Source organism: Equus przewalskii, chromosome 31 (genome assembly GCF_037783145.1).
Source record: "Equus przewalskii isolate Varuska chromosome 31, EquPr2, whole genome shotgun sequence".
NCBI lineage: Eukaryota > Metazoa > Chordata > Mammalia > Perissodactyla > Equidae > Equus > Equus przewalskii.
This window is the reverse complement of record NC_091861.1, coordinates 9,490,553-9,511,294: the sequence shown is the minus strand read 5'-3', so window position 1 is coordinate 9,511,294 and position 20,742 is coordinate 9,490,553. Positions and strand designations below refer to the sequence as shown.

At 46.4% G+C, this 20,742-nt stretch overlaps 1 long non-coding RNA gene across 1 annotated transcript; it reads right to left on the bottom strand.

The window, feature by feature from the left end:
• Positions 1-18,988: 18,988 nt before the first annotated feature.
• On the bottom strand, positions 18,989-20,208 carry LOC139080641 (uncharacterized). The gene is made up of 3 exons (XR_011535312.1): positions 20,072-20,208; positions 19,308-19,395; positions 18,989-19,130 (listed from the first exon to the last, which is right to left on the bottom strand). It is a non-coding gene; the product is annotated as an uncharacterized lncRNA (long non-coding RNA).
• Positions 20,209-20,742: the final 534 nt, after the last annotated feature.

Sequence of the window (20,742 nt, the reverse complement as noted above, 5' to 3'; positions counted from 1 at the left end):
GGCCGTACTGGGAAACAGCCAAGTTTCTCCTCCCCAGCTGCCCACATCACCAGGACAAAGAGAACATTGAATTTTCACTGGGTTTTTCAAAGGGAAAGCAAAGGAGGAAGAAAATGCTCATAGGTTCTTATTAGACTTCCAATTTCTAACAAACTTCAGAGGGATGCCCCAAGCTGAACCTGCAAGAGCCAGGTGGTAGGTTGGGCTTATAGTAGCAACTTCCCAAAGCTGATTACAAAACATTGATGCAGGTCCTTCCCGCGGTCACCATTTGATCGCGTGTCCTGTCCGGTCTTCCTCTTACATATCCCTTGAGTTACTTCCCTCCTGTCCATCCCCACAGCCATGGCTTCGGTACAATTCTTCATCCTCCTAGCCTGGGTCATGGCAACAGCCCTCCAAATTTCTCGACCCCCTCCAATCTCCAGTCAATTCTCTTACTTAGAGTACTTCAAAGCCCCCCGTCTTGCCTTGACGGCGACATCCTGACTCCTTGGCATGGCATCACGCCTCTCACCACCTGCCTCCTGCCGCAGCCCTGTCACCTTCACAGCCCTACCTGCCCATGCTTCTTCCACACAGAAGTCACTAGGAGAAGCCCCCCAAACCCACCGTGCCTCTTACACCTCCAGCCCCTCTAACGGAAATGACAGTCACCCTGTCTCTCCCTGCTCAGCCATGGCTCCTCTTCCTAGATTAAGTGCAAGTCTCACTCCCCTAGAAAAGCTCCCGGGCCGTCCTGTGCATCACATTGAATGGTACTCAACGGTTTGCTTTCTGGTTCCAAATCGCCTCCACTCCTCCTATTAGAGCTGAAACTTCTCGCCTGCAGGGACTGCATTCTCCATCCCTGTGTCTCTATCCCCGCCCTCATCATCTCAGCCCCCTTCCGTGTGGCCCACTCCCTGACACCTGACACACAGGAGATGTTCAGTACAAATCTGATTAATAAATAACTAGCTAAACGTACAAGTTACATCCAAGCTTTGTGTCTCACTACTTTGGATTGGCAAGAGACAGAGTATAATTAAGCCCAGGGTGGGTATCGTTACAGGAATTTAAGCACACATGTATCCTGAGGGCTCTTATTTCACGCTTGATTCTCTGAAAAGGTTTGCAACTATGACTTAAACCAAGACAACAGAGAAGGCCTTAGAAAAGGGCTAGGAGTATCTAGAGAAAATAGTCATTTAGAGGCAACCAATAAGAGCCTGAGACCAAAAGTCAGGAGACCTGGATTCTGGCCTCGGCTCTGTCCCTTCCTCATCGTCACCTGGAGAAGTCATTTTCTTCCGCATCTTCCTTTTCTCTTCTGACACAGAGGACAGGGGAGCCCAGAACACAGCCCTGCTGGGCCCTCATCCAAGCTGCACTTGCCTGGAGGCAATGGGCTCCCGAGCAAGAACACAACCATCAGCCCCGAGCTAGGAGAAGCACCCCCAGGGGAAGGGGGAAGCCCTCCTCCCGCTTACTGCGCATGCGCGCACAGGCATCAAACCCCGCGGCTGACCCTTCACTTACGGCGTCCTCTGTTTCAGCAACAACCCTGAGCAATAGCAACTATCGTCAACCACGTTTCCCCAGATAAGCTTCATCACACCGTTCATGAGGAGCAGAAGCAGGATTTGAACCCAGGTTTGTCTTACCTAAAAGCCCGTGCTTTTTTCCAAGACACTGTGTTGACACTGTTGAAAGAGACAAATGATCACTTGCAAACCTGTAGAATGCACCCAGGCAGCTGAACTGGGGGAGGCTGCTTTCTTGTCACAGAGTTCCCGCAAGGGCTGCTGGGGTGCTGCCGCTGGTCTAAGGTGAGACGCTTTTCTTTCAGCGCCCGTGACAAGGGCCAGGAGCACAAGAGAGAACCTCTGCTCGTCCCGGCAGACATGACCCGGTGTGGCCTCTCAGATCAGCTGGGACTCGAGCTAGCTGAAATGAGGGCTGCAAGCAGCCAGGGTCCGTGGTAAGGGATTTTTTAAAGGGATCGAGGCCAAGGTGTTCTGGCTCCAGCAGCTGGTGGTCTCTGCTGCCCCCTAGATCTTTGTGTCATCCCAACAGGCCTGTGGACTCCTTAGAACCAAGGGCTTGGTATAACTTTGTCTGTATTGTAACGCTTTCCCTCTTTATAGCTGGTTTTATTGAAAAAACCTATAAAGAATATTTTAAACATATTTTTACATGACTGGGGCATTCTGAAAATTGATAAAAGGAAAGAATCATGCATTTATCCTGCCTTTCCTGTGTGGACCATATTTCAAGGTAAATAGTTGAGAAGGCAGTGCTTTTCTGTACGGAAGAATTGCAGCTGATAAGAGAACGAGTGATAGAATGAAAAGTGTCACCATTTTGCAGCCTTAGCCAAATAATGAGTCTCAGCAGCCGTCACCAATGGATGCTAGAACTGTGAGATGAAAAGTGACGGGGAACGTTATAATGGATGGATCAGGCTGACAGCACCGAAACGTACTTATCAACTTGTGCATCACTAAAATGGGACACTCTTGCCTTCTCACTTGATATAATAGGATGTACAACACAGGTCCATCTGTGAAGAATTCTGTCTTCTCCCCAAAAGTGAACTTGAATCTAATCAAACCTCTCAATCTAATTGCCATTTTAGAGAAAATAAATGGTTAAGCAGGGATTCTCCATAACTGCACTATTGATCTTTGAACCAGATAATTCCTTGTCAAGGGGAGCTGTTCTGTGCATTATAGGCTGTGTAACAGCATCCCTGGCCTCCACTTACTAGATCGCAGTAGCACGCCTGCAGTCATCACAACCGAAAATGTCCAGGTGTTGCCACATGTTCTCTGGGTGGCAAAACACCCCCAGTTAAGTGTCACTGGGTTAGAGACACATGTTAAATGACACCATAAGCATACAGTCAACAGCTCCCGAATGTGGGAAATTCTGCAGGACACATGATACATTTTCTTCCACAAATAAATGTCATGGTAGAAAACGGGGTGAAGGCAAGTCCGTTATAGATCTAAAGGTAGTTAAGAAACCCAGCATTCAAATGCAATTCAGGAGACTTCTTTGGGTTCCAATTCGAAGAAACTGTAAAAAAACATTTTGGAGACAACTGAGGAAAACTGAGCCTAAGACAGGTACTACGTCACGTTAAGATAATATTGTTAATTTTGTTGGGTATGATAAGATATTGTAGTTATTATACATATTGTTTTAAATACTTACCTGATAAACACTCATACTAAAGTATTTTCAGTTACAATGATATTTTTCTGCCTTTTGATTTAAAATAGTCAAGCCGAAAAAAAAAAAAAATGCAGAGGTAAGTAAATAAAACAAGAATTGGAGAAAGTTGATCAATGTTGAAGCTGCGTGATGAGTACAAGGGAGTTCCTTCTGCTCCTCTCTTTACTTTTGTGTATGTTTTACATTTTCCAAACAAAAGGGCAAAAATAAAATTTTAAAGGATAAATGAAAAGAGTGGGGAAAAGGTCTTTTGCTTCTAGTAATGGTAGGTTAGGTAATTCAAAACAACCCTCCCACTAAGGACAAAAAATTGCTGGATGAAACTGTTTAAATTTTAAAAGCATCAAAAGTTTAAAAAAAAGGGGCTGGCCTGGTGGCACAGTGGTTAGGTTCACACGTTCCGCTTCGGCGGCCCAGGGTTCGCCCGTTTGGATCCCGGATGTGGACATGGCACCGCTTGGCAAGCCGTGCTGTGGCAGGCGTCCCACATATGGGGTAGAGGAGGATGGGCATAGATGTTAGCTCAGGGCCAGTCTTCCTCAGAAAAAAAAGAGAGGAGGATTGGCATTAGATGTTAGCTCAGGGCAAATCTTCCTCAAAAAAAAAAAAGTTAAAAACATGGTGCAGGGCTGGCCCTGTGGTCAAGTGGTTAAGTTTGTGTGCTCTGCTTCGGCAGCCCAGGGTTTCCCCGGTTTGGATCCTGGGCGCGGACATGGCATCGCTCGTCAGGCCATGCTGAGGCAGTGTCCCACATAGCACAACCAAAAGGACCTACAGCTAGAATATACAGCTATGTGCTGGTGGGCTTTGGGGAGAAGAAGAAAAAAAAAAAAAGATTGGCAACAGGTGTTCACTCAGATGTCAATCCTTAAAAAAAAAAATGGTGCAGACCAACTGGCTCAAAATCTAGGAAGGCAAGAACCCAGAGAGATAAGTCATGCATGCCAAGCCACTCTGCCCTGAGCATGTTTGTTGGTTTGTTTTTGCTGCTCCTAAAAGAACAACTGAGAAATAATTTTGAATCTAAACAATAGCCCTGTGGGAAGAAGGGTTCAGCAGCCGTGGCCAGGACCTCTGAAGGTGAGCAGTCCAACACCCTCCCACGCTTTAAATTGGACTCGGAAGGTGTAGCCAGAAGTAGACTAGGAGTGGAACTGCAGCCTGGATCTGAGTGACCTGTCCAGGGGACCTCAAGCCTTGCAAGTCTCAGGTGGCCCTCGACCAGACCCGGGAGCTGAAACGAGTGGAAATCCTCCCCAGGGGAAGGTGGTATCATTCCAGGTCTCTTAATAGTCCTATAAATATTTTTTCAAGAGCAATATTTATCAAGAGCCATAAGTAAAAATAGAAAATAGACACACATGGGGCTGACCTGGTGGCGCAGTGGTTAAGTTCGCACGTTCCGCTTCTTGGCGGGCTGGGGTTCGCCAGTTCGGATCCTGGGTGCAGACATGGCACCACTTGGCAAAAACCATGCTGTGGTAGGTGTCCAACATATAAAGTAGAGGAAGATGGGCACAGATGTTAGCTCAGGACCAGTCTTCCTCAGCAAAAAAGAGGAGGATTGGCAGTAGTTAGCTCAGGGCTAATCTTCCTCAAAAAAAGAAACAAAAAAAAGAAAGAAAATAGACACACAAAGACTTAAGCTTTGGGAATTTTCGTACACTGAGCATAAAATACCTAAACTGTTATAGTTAAACCAATAAAATACACACTTTAAAACATATCATTAACAGAAAACTACAAAAAGTGACACCATGGATTTGAAAAGGAGTCAGAAAGAACTTCTAAAATGAAAAAACTCAATAACCCAAATTGAGAACTCACTGGCTAGGTCTGACAGTGGACTGGATACAACAGAAGAGAAAATTTGTGAACTGGAAGATAGATCAGAAGACCAAAGCACAGAGAGATTAGAAGGTGTAAAATAGAAAAAGATAGGGTAAGAGACATAAAGAGTACGAGAAGTCCTAATAACATATCATTGATGTCCCAAAAGCAGAGGAGAGAGAAGGGGGTAGAGAATATTTGAAGAGACAATGGCTGAGAATTGTCCAGAACTGATAAAAATCATCAAACCACAGATTCAAGAAGCCCAACAAAGCCCGACCAAGATAAAGAAAAAGAAATCAACATCTAGACACATCATGAAAAACTTTAAAAACCAGAGAAAATATAAAAATCTTTAAAATATTCAGAGAAAAAGATTATTGCCTTCAACAAAATAATAGATTGACAATTGATCTTCTCAGCAGCGACAATGGTAGTCAGAATTCAGTGGAATGAAATACTCCATGTGCTGAAAGAAAATCAGGGCCAACCTATGATTCTACGCCCAGTGTGTCTTTATGGCACAGCTGGCTAGCACGTTTGACTGTTAACTGAAATTCTATGCCCAGCAAACATACCCTTCAAGAATTAAGCTAAAATAAAGATACTTTCAGATTTTTTTAAAAACTGGATTTTCTTTCAGACAAACAAAAACTGAGTATACTCCAAGCAGAAAAGTGATTCCTGATAAAAGGAATCTGAGATGCAAGAAGGAATAAAGAGCAAAGAAAGTGGTAATTATGTGTATATATATATATATCCAAATGAAAATTGCATCAAATAATAATAATAATGCTTTATGGCATTATAAATATAGAGAAAATGAAAATATGTGATTACCAGAACACATAAGAGGAGACAAAACAAATTTAAGTGTTCTAAGGGCTTTGCATTGTCCAGAAAATGGTGAAAGTACTAATTTATATTAGACTTTAATAAGACAAAGATATGTGTTGTACTATCTAGGGTAACCACTAAAAGAATAGTAAATGAATGCATAACTAACCAACCTAATGGTGAAATGGAATAATAAAAAAGTTAATTCTTCCAGGGCCAGCCCCGTGGCCAAGTGGTTAAGTTCACACACACCCCTGTCAGCGCCCTGGGGTTTCACCGGTTTGGATCCCGGACCTGGACATGGCACTACTCATCAAGCCACGCTGAGGCAGCATCCCACCTAGCACAACCAGAGGCACTCACAACTAGAATATACAGCTATGTGCTGCGGGGCTTTGGGGAGAAGAAGAAGAAGAAAAAAAAAAAGAAGATTGGCAACAGATGTTAGCTCAGGGCTAATCTTCCTCAAAAAAAAAAGACAACAAAGGATGTGGGCCAACCTGGGAAGGCTGTGTCCTTGGGTGAGATGGCTCTCTGCAACTGGGACAAACCCTAAAGGAGCTGAGAGCTGGAAACCTTCTGCTAATCACACTCCCTGCAGTTGGGGCAGCTAACATCCAATGACCAGTAGAGGCAAGGGTATAAAGGCATGTTGGCCCCACTTAGCATCTCTTATGGGCCACGGACGGTCCAGAGCTTCCCATGGGATTGGCTAAAATTTTGTCACAACTGCATGGCATTTTGACTTCTCCCTTTGACCAAGACTACTTCCTCTCCCATCCACAGATGTTGATCCCTAATAAATATTCTGCAGGCCAAATCCCATCTCAGCATCTACAGCTGGAGAACTCAACTAGCAACAGGGTAGGCAGTGCCAGCTGCATGGATGGGCAACCTGTGCAGCTCTGGTCTCAGAAGGGCCCCACGCTTCGTTAATGTTCTGCTGTCACCGTCGTGAAAGTATAAATTCTGATGGCCTAATAAACGAATTTGCAAAAAGGTAAACCAGAAAACTCTTATGATCAATCAAGATATCAGATTAATAGAGTATTATTATTCATTGTATTATATAAAATTATGCCACCAAAACTAGTTTATTTTTGCAATTTGTAAGTTTATACTCTTCCTCAGCTATCACTATTACCCCTATTACATTTTACAAGAAAAAGTATTTTAAAAAAAAAAGCTTTATATTTTGATGGCTCTTTTTCCTGGGTTTTGAAAAATGTAGGCACATGCTCATTTTGCACTGAGCCCTGCAAATTATGCAGCTGGCCCTGAGGGTAGAAGCATGCTCCACTAACTTGGTTGCCCCCTAGGAGCCTCGAAGAGAGGGGTGACACTTTAGGCTATTACCTGTTATTTGCACCTTAACGTGAATTAATTTCAGATCGTTTTATGAAAGAAGATCTTAAAATGTGTGAGATGAGATCCTAGGGGCCCTGTACGCATGGAAAATAGAGAGAATACCATTAAGATGGGAAAAGGTGATGAAATGGGGACCAAGAACCTAACAATAAACTCCAAATTTTTGCAGAGTTACGTATGTTAAGAGCTTGTTCCTGATGCTAATGGGAAAAAAACACACAGCCAAACTATTAAAAACTAAAAATTAAGATGTCATTTATACGAGTCATAAAAAACTCCCTTGCCACCAGAAGTACACTAATACCATGTATAAAACTGAGCCATCAGGAGCGTCATTCAACCTCTTGTTTAAAACTGGCTTTGAATGGCCCAGCTCTGGAGAATTGGAACCGCGTCTTATTATCTGGGGTCCTCTGGAGGGATATCAGTTTCACAGAGTCCTACACAGAGAAAAATATCTGGAGTTAATTAAAATGTGCCAATACTGTCATTTTCCATGTGGGGTGGAAAGAACTAATGTGTAGTTAGGATATCAGCAAAAGGCTAGTAAAAATATAAATCACTGGTAAATTGAATGCACAGCTCCCGGGAGGTGATGGAACCACAACTTTTTTTTGCCTTTGGTTACATATATATTTGATATTTCTATTTACGTGGCCACTTTGTGCAAACATGAGGACCTGTTTTCATGTAGAAGGAACTTCCACAGTTAGCAACACTCTAGCTGAGGGTAGTGGAATAAACTGGGCCAGTCCTATTCTAAACAGATTTCAGACACAGAAAGAATCTATTGGACAGGGGAAAAAGAACAAATCCAAGAGACTTTGCCCATGGCGTTTTGACCATACATCCTCTCTAAAGACCAAAAGAACTGGAAACGAATATTGAAACTGGTTAGTAGTTTTGATTTTCACAGTAGTATGAGTTAGCAATTTGAAACTACTTTCTGTGTATTCCTAGATTAAGTAAATGAAGAAATCTATTAAGAATGATTGAAGCCTGTTTCTCATTGTTGGAAAAGGGAATTACAAATATGGAAAGAGGGAACTTTAAAATAAATCACATGGTGTTCACTTGGAATTGGAGATCAATATGAACTCGTGTGGTAAAGTTAATTTTTTTGTATGTTAAAACTTTATTTCATGTATATACTTTTATAAATATAAAGTGATCATGAGTTTATATACCTAATTTTTTTAATGATTTATTTACTTAAGAGAGAACCAGCTGGATGGTAAAGTTAGTTCGAAGAGAATTTGAGACATTCAGCATTACGGCACAGAATAAAAAATGGTAAAGTAGGATTTCTGGGTTATATACAAAACTCGTTAATGTCTTTCAGGGCAAGAATACTGTAACCTTTGGGATTTGGGGCTTTTGTTTCTGATTTGTTGGTTTTTGTTTTTTAGTTTTTGTTGTTTTATTTTTGTCCCAAAAGAAATGAGTTGCATCTGTTCCAGACAAAACTCTACATCCAACTTGTAACCTCACAGAGTCTGAGCCTTATTCAATAGTGAATGAAGAAAGCATACACAGGTACGGTCCCCTGAAGAAAAAGAAAATCCTTGGGTGAGCCTGTTAGCTGGAGACTGGACAGAGTGTCCTCTGCAGAAAGAGAACAGAGATCTGTCTGCACGAGGACCTGGAAGCCTTGCTAATTCAGTAGCAATAAGCACCCAGATCTTGGTTTCTAAATACCATTCTCCACTACAAGGAACGCAGGCTCCTTGAAGAAATGGTTAATTCCAGAGCTGGGGCAGAAAACGCATAAGAGGAATCTGGAATATATTTATGTGCCAGAAAGTAAGGGAGAGCTTAAAAAATGACGGGAATATGTCAAAAGGACACAGGAGCTGGACTGAAGGGACTTCCACTGGCCAAATCTGGGGCAATTTGAGCATCAAGATAAATAATGGTAGTAATGGATTATGACCCATTGAATAAAATATAAGTAGCTGGAGAAGTGAAAGCTCTTCCTGCCAGTAGAATGCCAGCCAATAAAGGTAAAAGAAATAATAAAACAGGAAAAACACTGTTTTGTAATACTCAGTAATGGTTGTTTCAAGCAAGCATTATCAATGAATGCTAAAACTAGTGGGTGAACGTTTGATGAGGAACAGGATATTTATACAGTTTCAAAGTATTTCTTGACAAATGGCTGATTAATTACGGAGGGAAAAATAGTAGCTTTACAAAGGAGAAACTGGCAGATACCACCTTCACGAAGTGATCAAAATTAACATCACCAGTAATGCGGCAATTCAATATCATGTGCCTCCTGATGCAATGTCCTGAGAAAGACACAACATCATTGCTATGATATTATTGCCTAAAATGCATAACCTGAATCTGGTCATGAAGAAACATCAGACAAATTCAAATTGAAGAACACTGTACAAACTATCTGGCCGATATTCTTCAAAACTGTCAAGGTCAAAAAAAATGTCAAGGTCATGGAAGACAAAATAAGACTGAGGAAGTGTTCTAGAGTAAAGAAGACTAGAAAGACATAACAATTAAATGTACTTCATGCTCCTGGAGTGGATCATTTACCTGGCAAAAAAGTTATAAAAGACATTATTGGGATAATTGATAAAATTTGAATATAAACTATGGATTAGATAATAGCAATATGTCAATGTTAAATATTCTGTCTTTGATACACCTTGAAGTCTTTCAGGGTAAATAGGTGCAATGTCTGTAACTGAGTCTCAAATGGTTCATTAAAAAAAATACTATACACACACATATGCATATATGCATATATGGATGGACGGATGGATAGATAGATAGATAGACAGATAGGTAGATAGATAGGCAGACAGAAAGATAGACCGATAGATGGAGATAGATGATAGAAGATATAGATGGATGGATAGATAGATGATAAATAAATGATGGAAGATAGATAGATACATATATATATAGATATGTGGATGGATGGATAGATAGATGGGTAGATAGGTAGATAGACGTATATATCATATGCATACAAGAGAAATGAAAGAGTTTGGTGCTTGCAAGATGATGAGGTTTGGAAACCACTGCTCAAGACACAGGACAATGTGGTTTGCTGACAGAACAGAGAGAACTCAAACCTTCTGGCCTCCAATGCCACCACTGCAAGGAAAGGTCAGTGACCAAGTCCAGAGACCACACCTGTCTTACTTGCTCTCTGATCTGCTACTGACTTTTTCTCCTTGAAAACATCTCTTCCCTCTGCTCCCATTGGCATGACTCTTCTAGTTTTCCTTCTGCCTCTTTGGTTGCCTGCTCTCCATCTCTTTACCAGCTCCTCTTTCTCTGCCTATTCCTTCAGTGTGAGTGATATTCAAGGTCCTGGTCTTGTCATCCTTCACAATCTCCCGCCTCAAGTTCATCTACACTCATGGGTTCCGTGACCACCTCATGCTAATGATTCTCAGATCCTCATCTCCTCCTCAAGTCTATCCACATCTCCAAGCGTCCACTGGAAATCTGCACCTGGATATCCCAGAGGCATCTCAAACTCGACATGTCCCAACCTGCACTTACCGTCTTCCTACTTCCCTCTGCCATACTCCCACTGCAATCTTCCCTATCTGGGAAAATAGCCTGTTTCTCAAGACAGAACCCTGAGTTCGTCTTGCACTGAGCACATCCGGTCAATTACTGAGTCCCATCTTTTCTGCCCCCTAAATCTCTCTCAAATCTGTCCATTATGTCACTATAGTCGCCCCCTTGCCAGTCCACTCGCCCCAATCTCTCCTTGGATCATTGCAACAGTCTCCTAACTGTCCTCGCTCGCCCTCAAACCCATCTGCCATACTGAAGCTAAAAGCCTTGGCTAAAGCCCTTTGTCTTAGTCCCAACTCCCCGAGATAGCTCAGGAAGCCCTGTGTTGTGGCTCCTGCTCTCCTTTCTGTCTCCTCTCCCACCACCTCTCCCGTCTTGCATTCTACATGCCAGCCACTCAAAACTTCTCTCAGTTCCCCCAACCCAAACTACTCCATCAGTTTGGAACCCTCTCCCTTCCCATCATTTCTCAATCCACCTGCCTCTCCCACCTCTCCTTACATGAATTGAACTCAGCTCTCAGGCCTCAGCATGGTTATTACCTTCTCAGTGAAACCTTCCAAGACTCCTCAAGTCTGGGTGGGGATCCCCAGTAATGCATTTCCTATCATAGTGCTTATCACAGTGAATTGTAATTGCCTACTTACTTGTCTGCATCCTCTGTGAGGACAGTACTGTGTCTTGTTCATGGTTGAAGGCTCGGTGCCCAGCATTATACCTGGAATATTATACCTGGTCACAAATAATGATAGATAGATACATGGATGGATGAACGAATGGAGGGATGGATGGGCCAATTGATTTATGTTAGATAGATAGATGATAAGTGATAGATGATTGATAGATAGATGATAGAAGATAGATAGGTGTGTGGGTGGGTGGATAGATGGATGGATAGGTAGATAGATAGATAAGATAGGTAGATACATAGATAGACAGACAGACAGATAGATAGATAGATAGATAGGTGGGTGGGTGGGTGGATGGATGGATGGATGGATGGATGGATAGGTAGGTAGGTAGAGAGAGAGAGATGGATAGATGATAGATGATAGAAAATAGATGATAGAAGATAGGTAGATGATAGAAGACAGATGATGATGATAGAGATAGACAATAATGATGATAGATAGATATGGATGGATTATAGATGATAAATAGATGATAGACCATAGAAAATAGATAGATGATAGATAGACAGAAAGATAGATAGATGATAGAGATAGATACAGATAGAGGATAGCTAGATAAGAAGAGAGAGGGTAGATAAATGGACAGCGGGCTTTGGAATCTGGAGTCGTGACTGCCTGAGATACACAGCAATACACTTTGCCAATTTTTGATGTTTATGCTGAAAAATATTAAAAGCCTTTTGAGGTACAGATTTCCTTTTCCACAATTAAATTGGGGTTTTTCTTGCTTTGATATAACAGTACTACATTTTGCCACATGGTGGAGCCAACGCAACACCAAAGAGTCCTTTGGCGGCGCCATTTGGCCACCATCCTCCGAACGGGTGTGATGTCACCCCGCATTGTTCACAGTGGAGAGCCTTATTTTGGCGTAAAGACATTACTGCGCCTTATAGTTGTTCTTCAGCAAATCTTGGTGATTTTTAAAACTCTCCGAGATTCAGAGAAATCATCCCAGCTCCGCAAAAGGATTGAGAGAGTTACTTTCTCTCCAGTGAGAGCCTGTCGGCCTGTTGGCACAGACTTGTTTCATTGTGGGCGGGGGCAGAGAGTCTGCAGTCCTGGTCAGAGTTCTGTTGCCAAGAGGGAGCCTTCAAGATGGCACCTGCGATGGGGCTCAGAGGCCCTCTCCACCGAGATGCCTCCCCCTCCCCTGCCCAGCCTGATCATAACACTCACCTCCCTAGTCTTCCAATGACTCTCTTGTTGCCCTCCCAAAGCCCTACAGGATCCAGCCCCTCCCGAGCTCCAGGGCTCACTCGTGTCCTCCTCTACCCTCCCCACCACATTGCCACCACCCCACCCCACCCCTATGCACAAGACCTCAAGAGTCCAAGAGAGTTCCCTGGGTTTCCAGGGTTTCCAGCACTTCGCTGGACGTTGGAAGTTGGCTTCAAAATGCCCCCAGGGGTGGAAATGGGGTGCAGAGGCTGGGCTGTGTATGACGGCCAGTCTGGTCCCAAGCAGACCCCCTGAAGATTTCCTGGGCTCCCCACTTCTCACATGAGCACCAGCACCCACACCTGAGAGACTGTGGCCCAGTCCAGCCACAGGGAGTGAGGGGACGGGAGACACAGCAGGAAATGCTTTCAGGGCCTTTGTTCAAGAACATGCTGACCTTTCTCCTAGAGTACACTTCACAAGTGCTCCACCCTGGGGGAGGGGCCTGCTGGTTCCTTGTAAATAGGGATGGTGCACCCCACCCCACTCTAAACACAGATGTCTCAAACAATCCTGGTAGATTTAAATCCGGGCTCCTCAAAACTCTCCACTCAGGCACCCCTTTAGCAGGACCCAGGGCCCCAAGCAGCATTCCCCCCCCCCCCCCGCTCCCGCCCATGTCAATGACACAAACACTGATGCTATCTTGCCTTGCCTTGGGAAAGCTTTATGCCTATGTTCCTTCATTCGATAACCCTTTATCAAGGACCCACCAGGTGTCAGGAGCTATGCCAGGATCGCAAGATGAATAAGAAAGACATCATCGTCCGTTTCAGGAACCTACAGGCCAACAGGGAATCAGACAAGTAAATATCGCAGCACCTGGTGATAAACGCCCTAACAGAAGTCATGTAAAAAGTGCCAAGGTCACAGCTCTAATTATTCATGTTTGCACTTTCCGATTTACATTCAAAGCCGCATCACAGAATTTACGTTAGAGAGCACTTCGGTCTTGACATGACTTGCATTTCTGATCAGTCCCTAGACAACTTGGGTGGAAAGAAACTCCTCCAAGACACTCCCTGCTAACTATGAGTCAGGGAGCCGAGGCCTCCCCAGCATAACCCAGTCAGAGGCAGAGCGACAAGGTCAGCATCCAGGCAGAGGCTGGGCGTAGCCTGGGGAGGGGGCAGCGGGCTGGGACCCCGCCCTGTGAGCCTGAGACCCCGCGCGGGCTCCAGCGCTCCCTCTGGCTGCTGGCTCTCCAGCTGTCCCAGCCCCTCTCTGGCCTAGGCTGGCTTCTCATCTGCACGGGTTACACGAGAGGTGATGGTGCCGCCCTCCCGTTCCACCTCCAAGCCTGCTGCTTTCATGATTCTCATTCTTGCCCTTAGGAGCTGAAGGATCTCCACGCGCTGAGTCAGAACGTGGCCACATCGCTCAGACGTGACTCAGACCCGACTCTGAGGCCCCCTTTGTAATTTTCCCTTATTTGGCCCGGGGTAGGTCTCCGTGCTCTCTCTCAGGAGCTGCTGGGCAGAGCTTCTCTCTGGACCAAGGAAGAGCCCGGGGGCCTGACTGTCAGACGGTGACAGCCTGGGATGGGCTCCACAGCTGACCGGCTCATCCTCAGAAGGGGCTGATGCAAAGGAATGACTTTCCAGACTTTAAATCCTATGGAGATTTCAATCCTAAATCCTAGGGAGAATGACTTGGGCACCATTAAGCTTCCACTAGCTGTGCCTGGACACCCAAATTAATATTCTAAAAAATAAATATCTCCTGGAAAAGTCCTATATTATATCGCCTATAAATGATTCATAGAAAGTTTCCTCCATGTATATATGCATATATATAAAGGAGAGAAAAAACAAACAAATGACCCACCTCCCAGAGGAGGAAGCCTCAGCCAGTGCAGCATCCTGGTTATTCCACCCCAAGTGCCAGCTGCGTTTACAAGCGGCCCCGGGAGTGGAAGTTGGAAGTAGAGGGGATGTTGAACCAGGCGGGTTTTGAGGCAGAAAAGGCCCGGTCCACCCAAATGTCCAGGCAGAGAAAGAGGAGCTGCTGAAGGAGACTGAGAAAGAACAGCCAGCGAGCTGGGAGGAAAACCAAGGGAGGGAGCTGTCTGCAGGAGCAGAGGGAAGAAAGCTTTTTCAGGAAGGAGGGGAAGGGCATCAGTGATGGAGGCGGCCAGAGGATACAGGACGTGGGACCTGAGAAGCTCTCCCTGCATTTGGGGTCAGGGAAGCCATCAGTGACTGTGGCCGTTTGGCCATTTCGGTCTGCAGGGCGCTGGTGAACAGGGTCAGAATGTTCATTTTCTCCTTCATTTGCTCTGCAAACCACATCGCCCCACGTCTAGGGCAGAGGTTCCCAAATGCAGCCTTGCCTTCAAATTCTGACTCCACTACTCACTAGCCAGATGACCCTGGCTGAGTCATTGAAACTCTTGGTGACTCAGTTTCCTCATATGTAAATGTAGAAAAAATAGCAAGATCCTTCTCATCAGATTATTGTGAGGATCTATCCAAAGAAAATGAAAATGCTGACTCAAAACGATATCTGTACCCCCACGTTCATTGCAGCATTATGTACAATGGCCAAGACATGGAAAGAACCTAAGTGTCCAAACTTCCAGTTATAAAATAAATAAGTTGGGGCCAGCACAGTGGCATAGTGGTTAAGTTCACCCACTCCGCTTTGGCGGCCAGGAGTCCACAGGTTCAGATCCCAGGCGCAGACCTAGCACTGCTTGTCAAGCCATGCTGTGGTGGCGTCCCACATAAAATAGAGGAAGATGGGCACAGACGTTAGCTCAGGGCCAGTCTTCCTCAGCAAAAAGAGGAGGATTGGCACAGATGTTAGCTCAGGGCTAATCTTCCTCAAAATAAATAAATAAGTCATGGAGACATAATGTACAGCCTGGTGACTATAGTTAATAACACTGTATTGCATATTCAAAAGTTGCTAAGGGAGTAGATCTTAAGAGTTCTCATTGGGGCCGGCCCGATGGTGCAGCAGTTAAGTGCACACATTCTGCTTCAGCAGCCCGCGGTTCGCTGGTTCGGATCCTGGGTGCAGACATGGCACTGCTTGGCAAGCCATGCTGTGGTAGGCATCCCACATATAAAGTGGAGGAAGATGGTCATGGATGTTAGCTCAGGGCCAGTCTGCCTCAGCAAAAAGAGGAGGATTGGTGGCAGATGTTAGCTCAGGGTTAATCTGCCTCAAAAAACAAAAGTTCTCATCACAAGAAAATAAACTTCTGTAACTATGTATGGTGACAGATGTTAACTAGACTTAGTGTGGTGATCATTTTGCAATATAAACAAATATTGAATCATTATATTGTATAACTGAAACTAATATAATGTTGTATGTCAATTATACCTCAATAAAAAAAATGAATAAATACATGCAGAACATTCAAGATGAGGCCACGCTCTCCCCAGGCTGTTCCAGTCAATGACAACACAGCAGAGACAGTGGGCTGGCCATTTCTGTCCAGCGCAGACCTCTCACGGGCCAGCTGTGCTCAGAGGTCTCCACGGGGTTGGCTGAGATTTCTCAGGGAGGCACCGCAGCCTAAGGACCCTCCTACCCCACCACCTTTCCTTCTCTCTCTCTGCTTTCACAGGTGTCAGACCTGCACGGTGGTCTGAGGGCTCCCCCGCCTCCTCTGCTCCCTCTTCCCTTGTCTTTCACAGGCATCACCCCCGATAAGTCTCTCGCACATCTAACGTCGTGTTGGCATTTGCTTCCTGGAGGACCCAAACTGACAGACCAGGTTAAACAGAATTCTTTGCTACAGGACTTGTCAGAACCTTTAATCTAATCATATACATTATGACTCATTAAGGGGGGAACATACTAGGAAGCATTTCCCAAATTTATTTGACCACGAAAAAAACACCCCCACACTCACACCACAGAACATCCATTAACCTCTCATGGAACTTATGATCTGCTGAAAGATTTGGTGGACAGTCAACTAGAAGACCTCTGAAGTTCCATCCCAGCCCTGGGCTTCTGTCATGTGGATCTCCAAATGTGAACACTTCAGCAATGACAGTGCATCCAGGGCCTCATTGTACAGAAGGAAAGCCCCACGGCCTCCCCTGATTTTTATCCACAACCCGCGCTATATTTATAAGTCTCCTCCCATGAGAATTACAGAGCACTCTGGTAACACCACTGATGCCACTATCTCTATTTTACAGACGGAAAACCTGAGGCGCAGGAAGCTTAAGACGCTCGCCTGGGATCCACACTCGGGTTCTTGGTGTTGCTACTGTGTCATGGTCAGTTTGACACGTTGCCTTGATGGAAGACTAAAGGGGGCCACAGCTGGGGGAAGGGAAACCAGAAGGGTTCCTGGAATCTAGGTCCCTGGGATAAGCTGGCTCATAGCCATCACAAGACAGCACTGGGCCGAGCTCTATGCCTGCAGGGAAGTGATGAACTTTTCCTTAGTGCAAAATTTCTCCCAGGCTAGAGTCCTCACACTGGCTCATAATGAACTCACTCCGGCTTTGATTTATAGATTGATCATGGATTATTTGCGTCAACGGAGGGAGGAGGTAAAAAATAACAAAACAAGAAAATAGTGCCTGACCCCAGGTAGAATACAGTATTGCAGAGAGGCGAGAAAATAGTGAAACGTCTAAATTGCCGTAAAACATATGTAGCAGAGTGCAGGAGAAATGTGGAGACCCAAAGTGCTAAGGCGGTAGAGCTGGGTGGCCGTCGTGTGGAAGAGCAGGATTGGCAGTTGGCTGCCCCCAGCCCCCTCCGTCCCCCCTCACTGGTCTAGCCCCGTGGCCCCCAGCCCCATCTCTGCAATCTCCAGATCCTGCCTAAACCAGCAGAGGCTTCCTGCCCCAGCGCCAACACCAACTTCCCTTCCAGTGGGTGGGTGTCTGGGGCCACAGCGCCTGCTAGGTATTTTCCACCCTTCTCCCTGGTAACAAGCCTGTTCATTGGCTGAGAAGAGGAATGGAATTGGGAGACATATGACAAAGAGATCAGACAGAGCCGTGTTTCTCAAGATGGGGCTACCTAAACGGCCCTGGAAACAGGCCCCGGTGATGCTTACAGTTTTCAAACCACTGCCGAACAGCAGCCGGGAAACTGGTTCCTGCCACGCTGGCGTGTTGGGGAAAGTCCCGCAGCGACCACCGAGACTGCAGACGCGGGAGGGCGGGGTGGGCAGAGGCCTCCTAAGGGGCCGTAGTTGCCCGGGCGATTTCTCACGCCGGGCGAGGCCGTGTTTCCTTACGAACGACTCTCCGGACTCTGCAAAGGCAATGCGATTGCCCCATTTTCAGAGCTGGGAGAACCGGGGGTGAGTATTTTCAAAATGGCAAAGGACGCCACAAATGCAAGATACAATTCAGCAGCAGCAGCGTTATTATTGGGGGACCCCTGCTATGAACACCCCTCCCAGGGGCGGGGTTTGGGGCAGGGGCAGCCCCTCTGCCACCGGCCTCTCCTCCGCCAGGGCGGGGTGGCCACAGCGCCCGCTCGCTGCTGGAATTCTCTCAGGGCCCAGGAAACCGGCGGGGCTTTTCTGAAGCTTTTTCCGGAGTTTTCTTCTCTCCTCCTCCTCTCCGCTCCTCCCAGCTTTTGCAACACCCGGGACAAGACTGTGCATCTCCTCTTGAGCCCTGGCAATGCCACCGGGAGCAGCCCCCCTTGGTGATGTCCAACCCCCCGCAGTCATAGGAAGGAACAAGCCCTGTAACTGCTCCAAAGGCGGGAAATCTTTCAAACAAAGCCATTTTTGTAACTCGGGAATTCCTGTCCCCTCCTCGTTCCTTTGGACCTGGATCACAACCCTGCAAGAGGGAAGGGAAGAAAGAACCGACCTGTCCTCGGCCTCTGCGCTGGAGAGGAAGCCGGCCGTGCCATCGCCTGGGCCTCCCAGAGCCGGACGGAGGGTCAGGCTCGCTGGCCACACGGTAGCATCAGCTCTGCCCGGCCTCCATTTTCTCATTTATAAAATGAGGAAATATCTCCCGTGACCAGTTGTGAAGATGAAATGTGCACATGCGCGGAAAACACGGAGCTCGGTGCCTGGCACACGGAGGTGATCCATTAAACAGGTGGCAGAACCTGCAGACTGTGCCCCTGACACGGCTGGGACATCCAGGCCCACCAGTGGGTGTGGCCTAGATGTTGCCTTTTCTCTTCTTTTCCTTTGGAGAAAATAATCTAAAGAAAAATGCTACAGGGGCCCGCCCGGTGGTGCAGCAGTTAAGTCTGGAGGTTCCACTTCAGCGGCTCGGGGTTGGTGGGTTTGGATCCCGGTGCGGACATGGCACCGCTTGGCAAGCCATGCTGTGGCAGGCGTCCCACATACAAAGTAGAGGAAGATGGGCATGGATGTTAGCTCAGGGCCAGTCTTCTTCAGCAAAAAAAAGAGGAGGATTGGCAGCAGATGTTAGCTCAGGGCTAGTCTTCCTCAAAAAAAAAAAGAAAGAAAAGTGCTACAAAAAGAGATTGCCTTGCTGTGGCTCTCAGAGACACACACACATTCTCTCACGTGCACACACACACACACACAAACACAACTGCTGGCACACAAGGGCTGTGCCACACCCGGGCAGTCTTGGGTGATCCCAGCTGCTTCTGACTCACTCGCTGCCCTCAGGGCTGGTGACTCATTCGAGGAAAGTCCTCGGCAGGGAGGCCGGTGGAGAGTGTGAGTCTCTGTGCCGGGGCATTCCTGTGGAAGGGATGGCGTGGTCAGAGAAGGATGAGATTTTGCCGATCCCCTGAGACAGCCTGGTGGGGGAGGCTTTGAAAAGTATAAAGAGCTGTGTTTGTTCAGGTTGAAAAACTGGACCTTGTCCAGTGGCGGTGGCAGTAATCATTGTGTGCACCTGCAAATAAAGTTAAGCAGCTGATGACAGCGACAGGCCTTTGTGAGCTGAGTCTGGTGTGCACAGAGGCCCTGGGAGGCTGGTGAATCTGAGGCCAGGGCTGCATGGAAGAGGGTGTTGCCGGGCAGGGGAGAGGCGGTCCAGGGTGAGCCACAGGGCCCTCCTGCCCCAGGGCTCCTGGAAGGTTCTGATTTGACTGCCCTGAGAGGTCTGGGCTGCCCACTACTCTGTTGCTTAGAGGACTCAGGAGGGGAACCTCGGCCATCTGCCTGGAGGAGGCGCTTCCCCCGGGGATGAACAGTCCTGGAGGAGACTGGCAGAGATGTCTGTACTCCTGGCTGCTGTGCCTCACTGAGCAGGTGGACAAGCTGTCGCCCAAGAATCCAGAGCCAGAAGAAATTGGGGTGGGCCCAAAAGAAATCGGACGGTGAAACAAATTCACAGCTTCCAGGAAAGGCTGTCTCTTTCCTCTGTTCTCAATAGTGATGATTTCCTAAAACCCTTGCCCCAGAAACCTACCAGCTAGAAATGGATGCCTGTGTCTCCCATTTCATCCAAGGGTAGAAAAAGCGGAGCCTGGTGGCGGCCAGTGGTACCTGTCCGTCAGGCAGCGTGCCCAGACTTGAAACTGGAGATGGAGGATGTCAAAGGAAAACACATCGAGACTTAGATGGAGAAGGGTTAATTAGAAAGAAAGATTAGTGCAATAGAGAGAACAGTCTGATCTCTGACGCCTGCAAGTGTCTCGAAATCAAGCAGAAAAGGAGTTCTCTCTTACGGGGTAAGGGAGGGGCAGGCTGGGATAAAGCGAATCTCTGGAAGGGAAGCTGGACAAACAAGGGGAACTGACTGGGGCTCGGACAGGAAAAGCTCCAGCTGTAATCAGCCGCCTCCCAGGAGAAGCTGAGGAAGGGGGCACATTCCACTTTTATTGTGTTTGCTCAGACTTGGAGGCAAGCGGAGTTCAAAGTCCTGTAGGAAAGAAAGAAACCCGACTAAAGTTTGGAAAAGCAAAGCAGAGTGTAAGAATTGGGCACTGAATGCTTAGTCGAGGACGAGACTAGGTTGGGGAGGGGAGGACAATATTGGTGAATTCAAAACCAAACCCAAAATGTAGGCTGATTCCATAGAAATGGGGCGGCTGCTGACTGCACTCCTTGGTATGTCAACCTGCAAAAACAGAAAGCAGT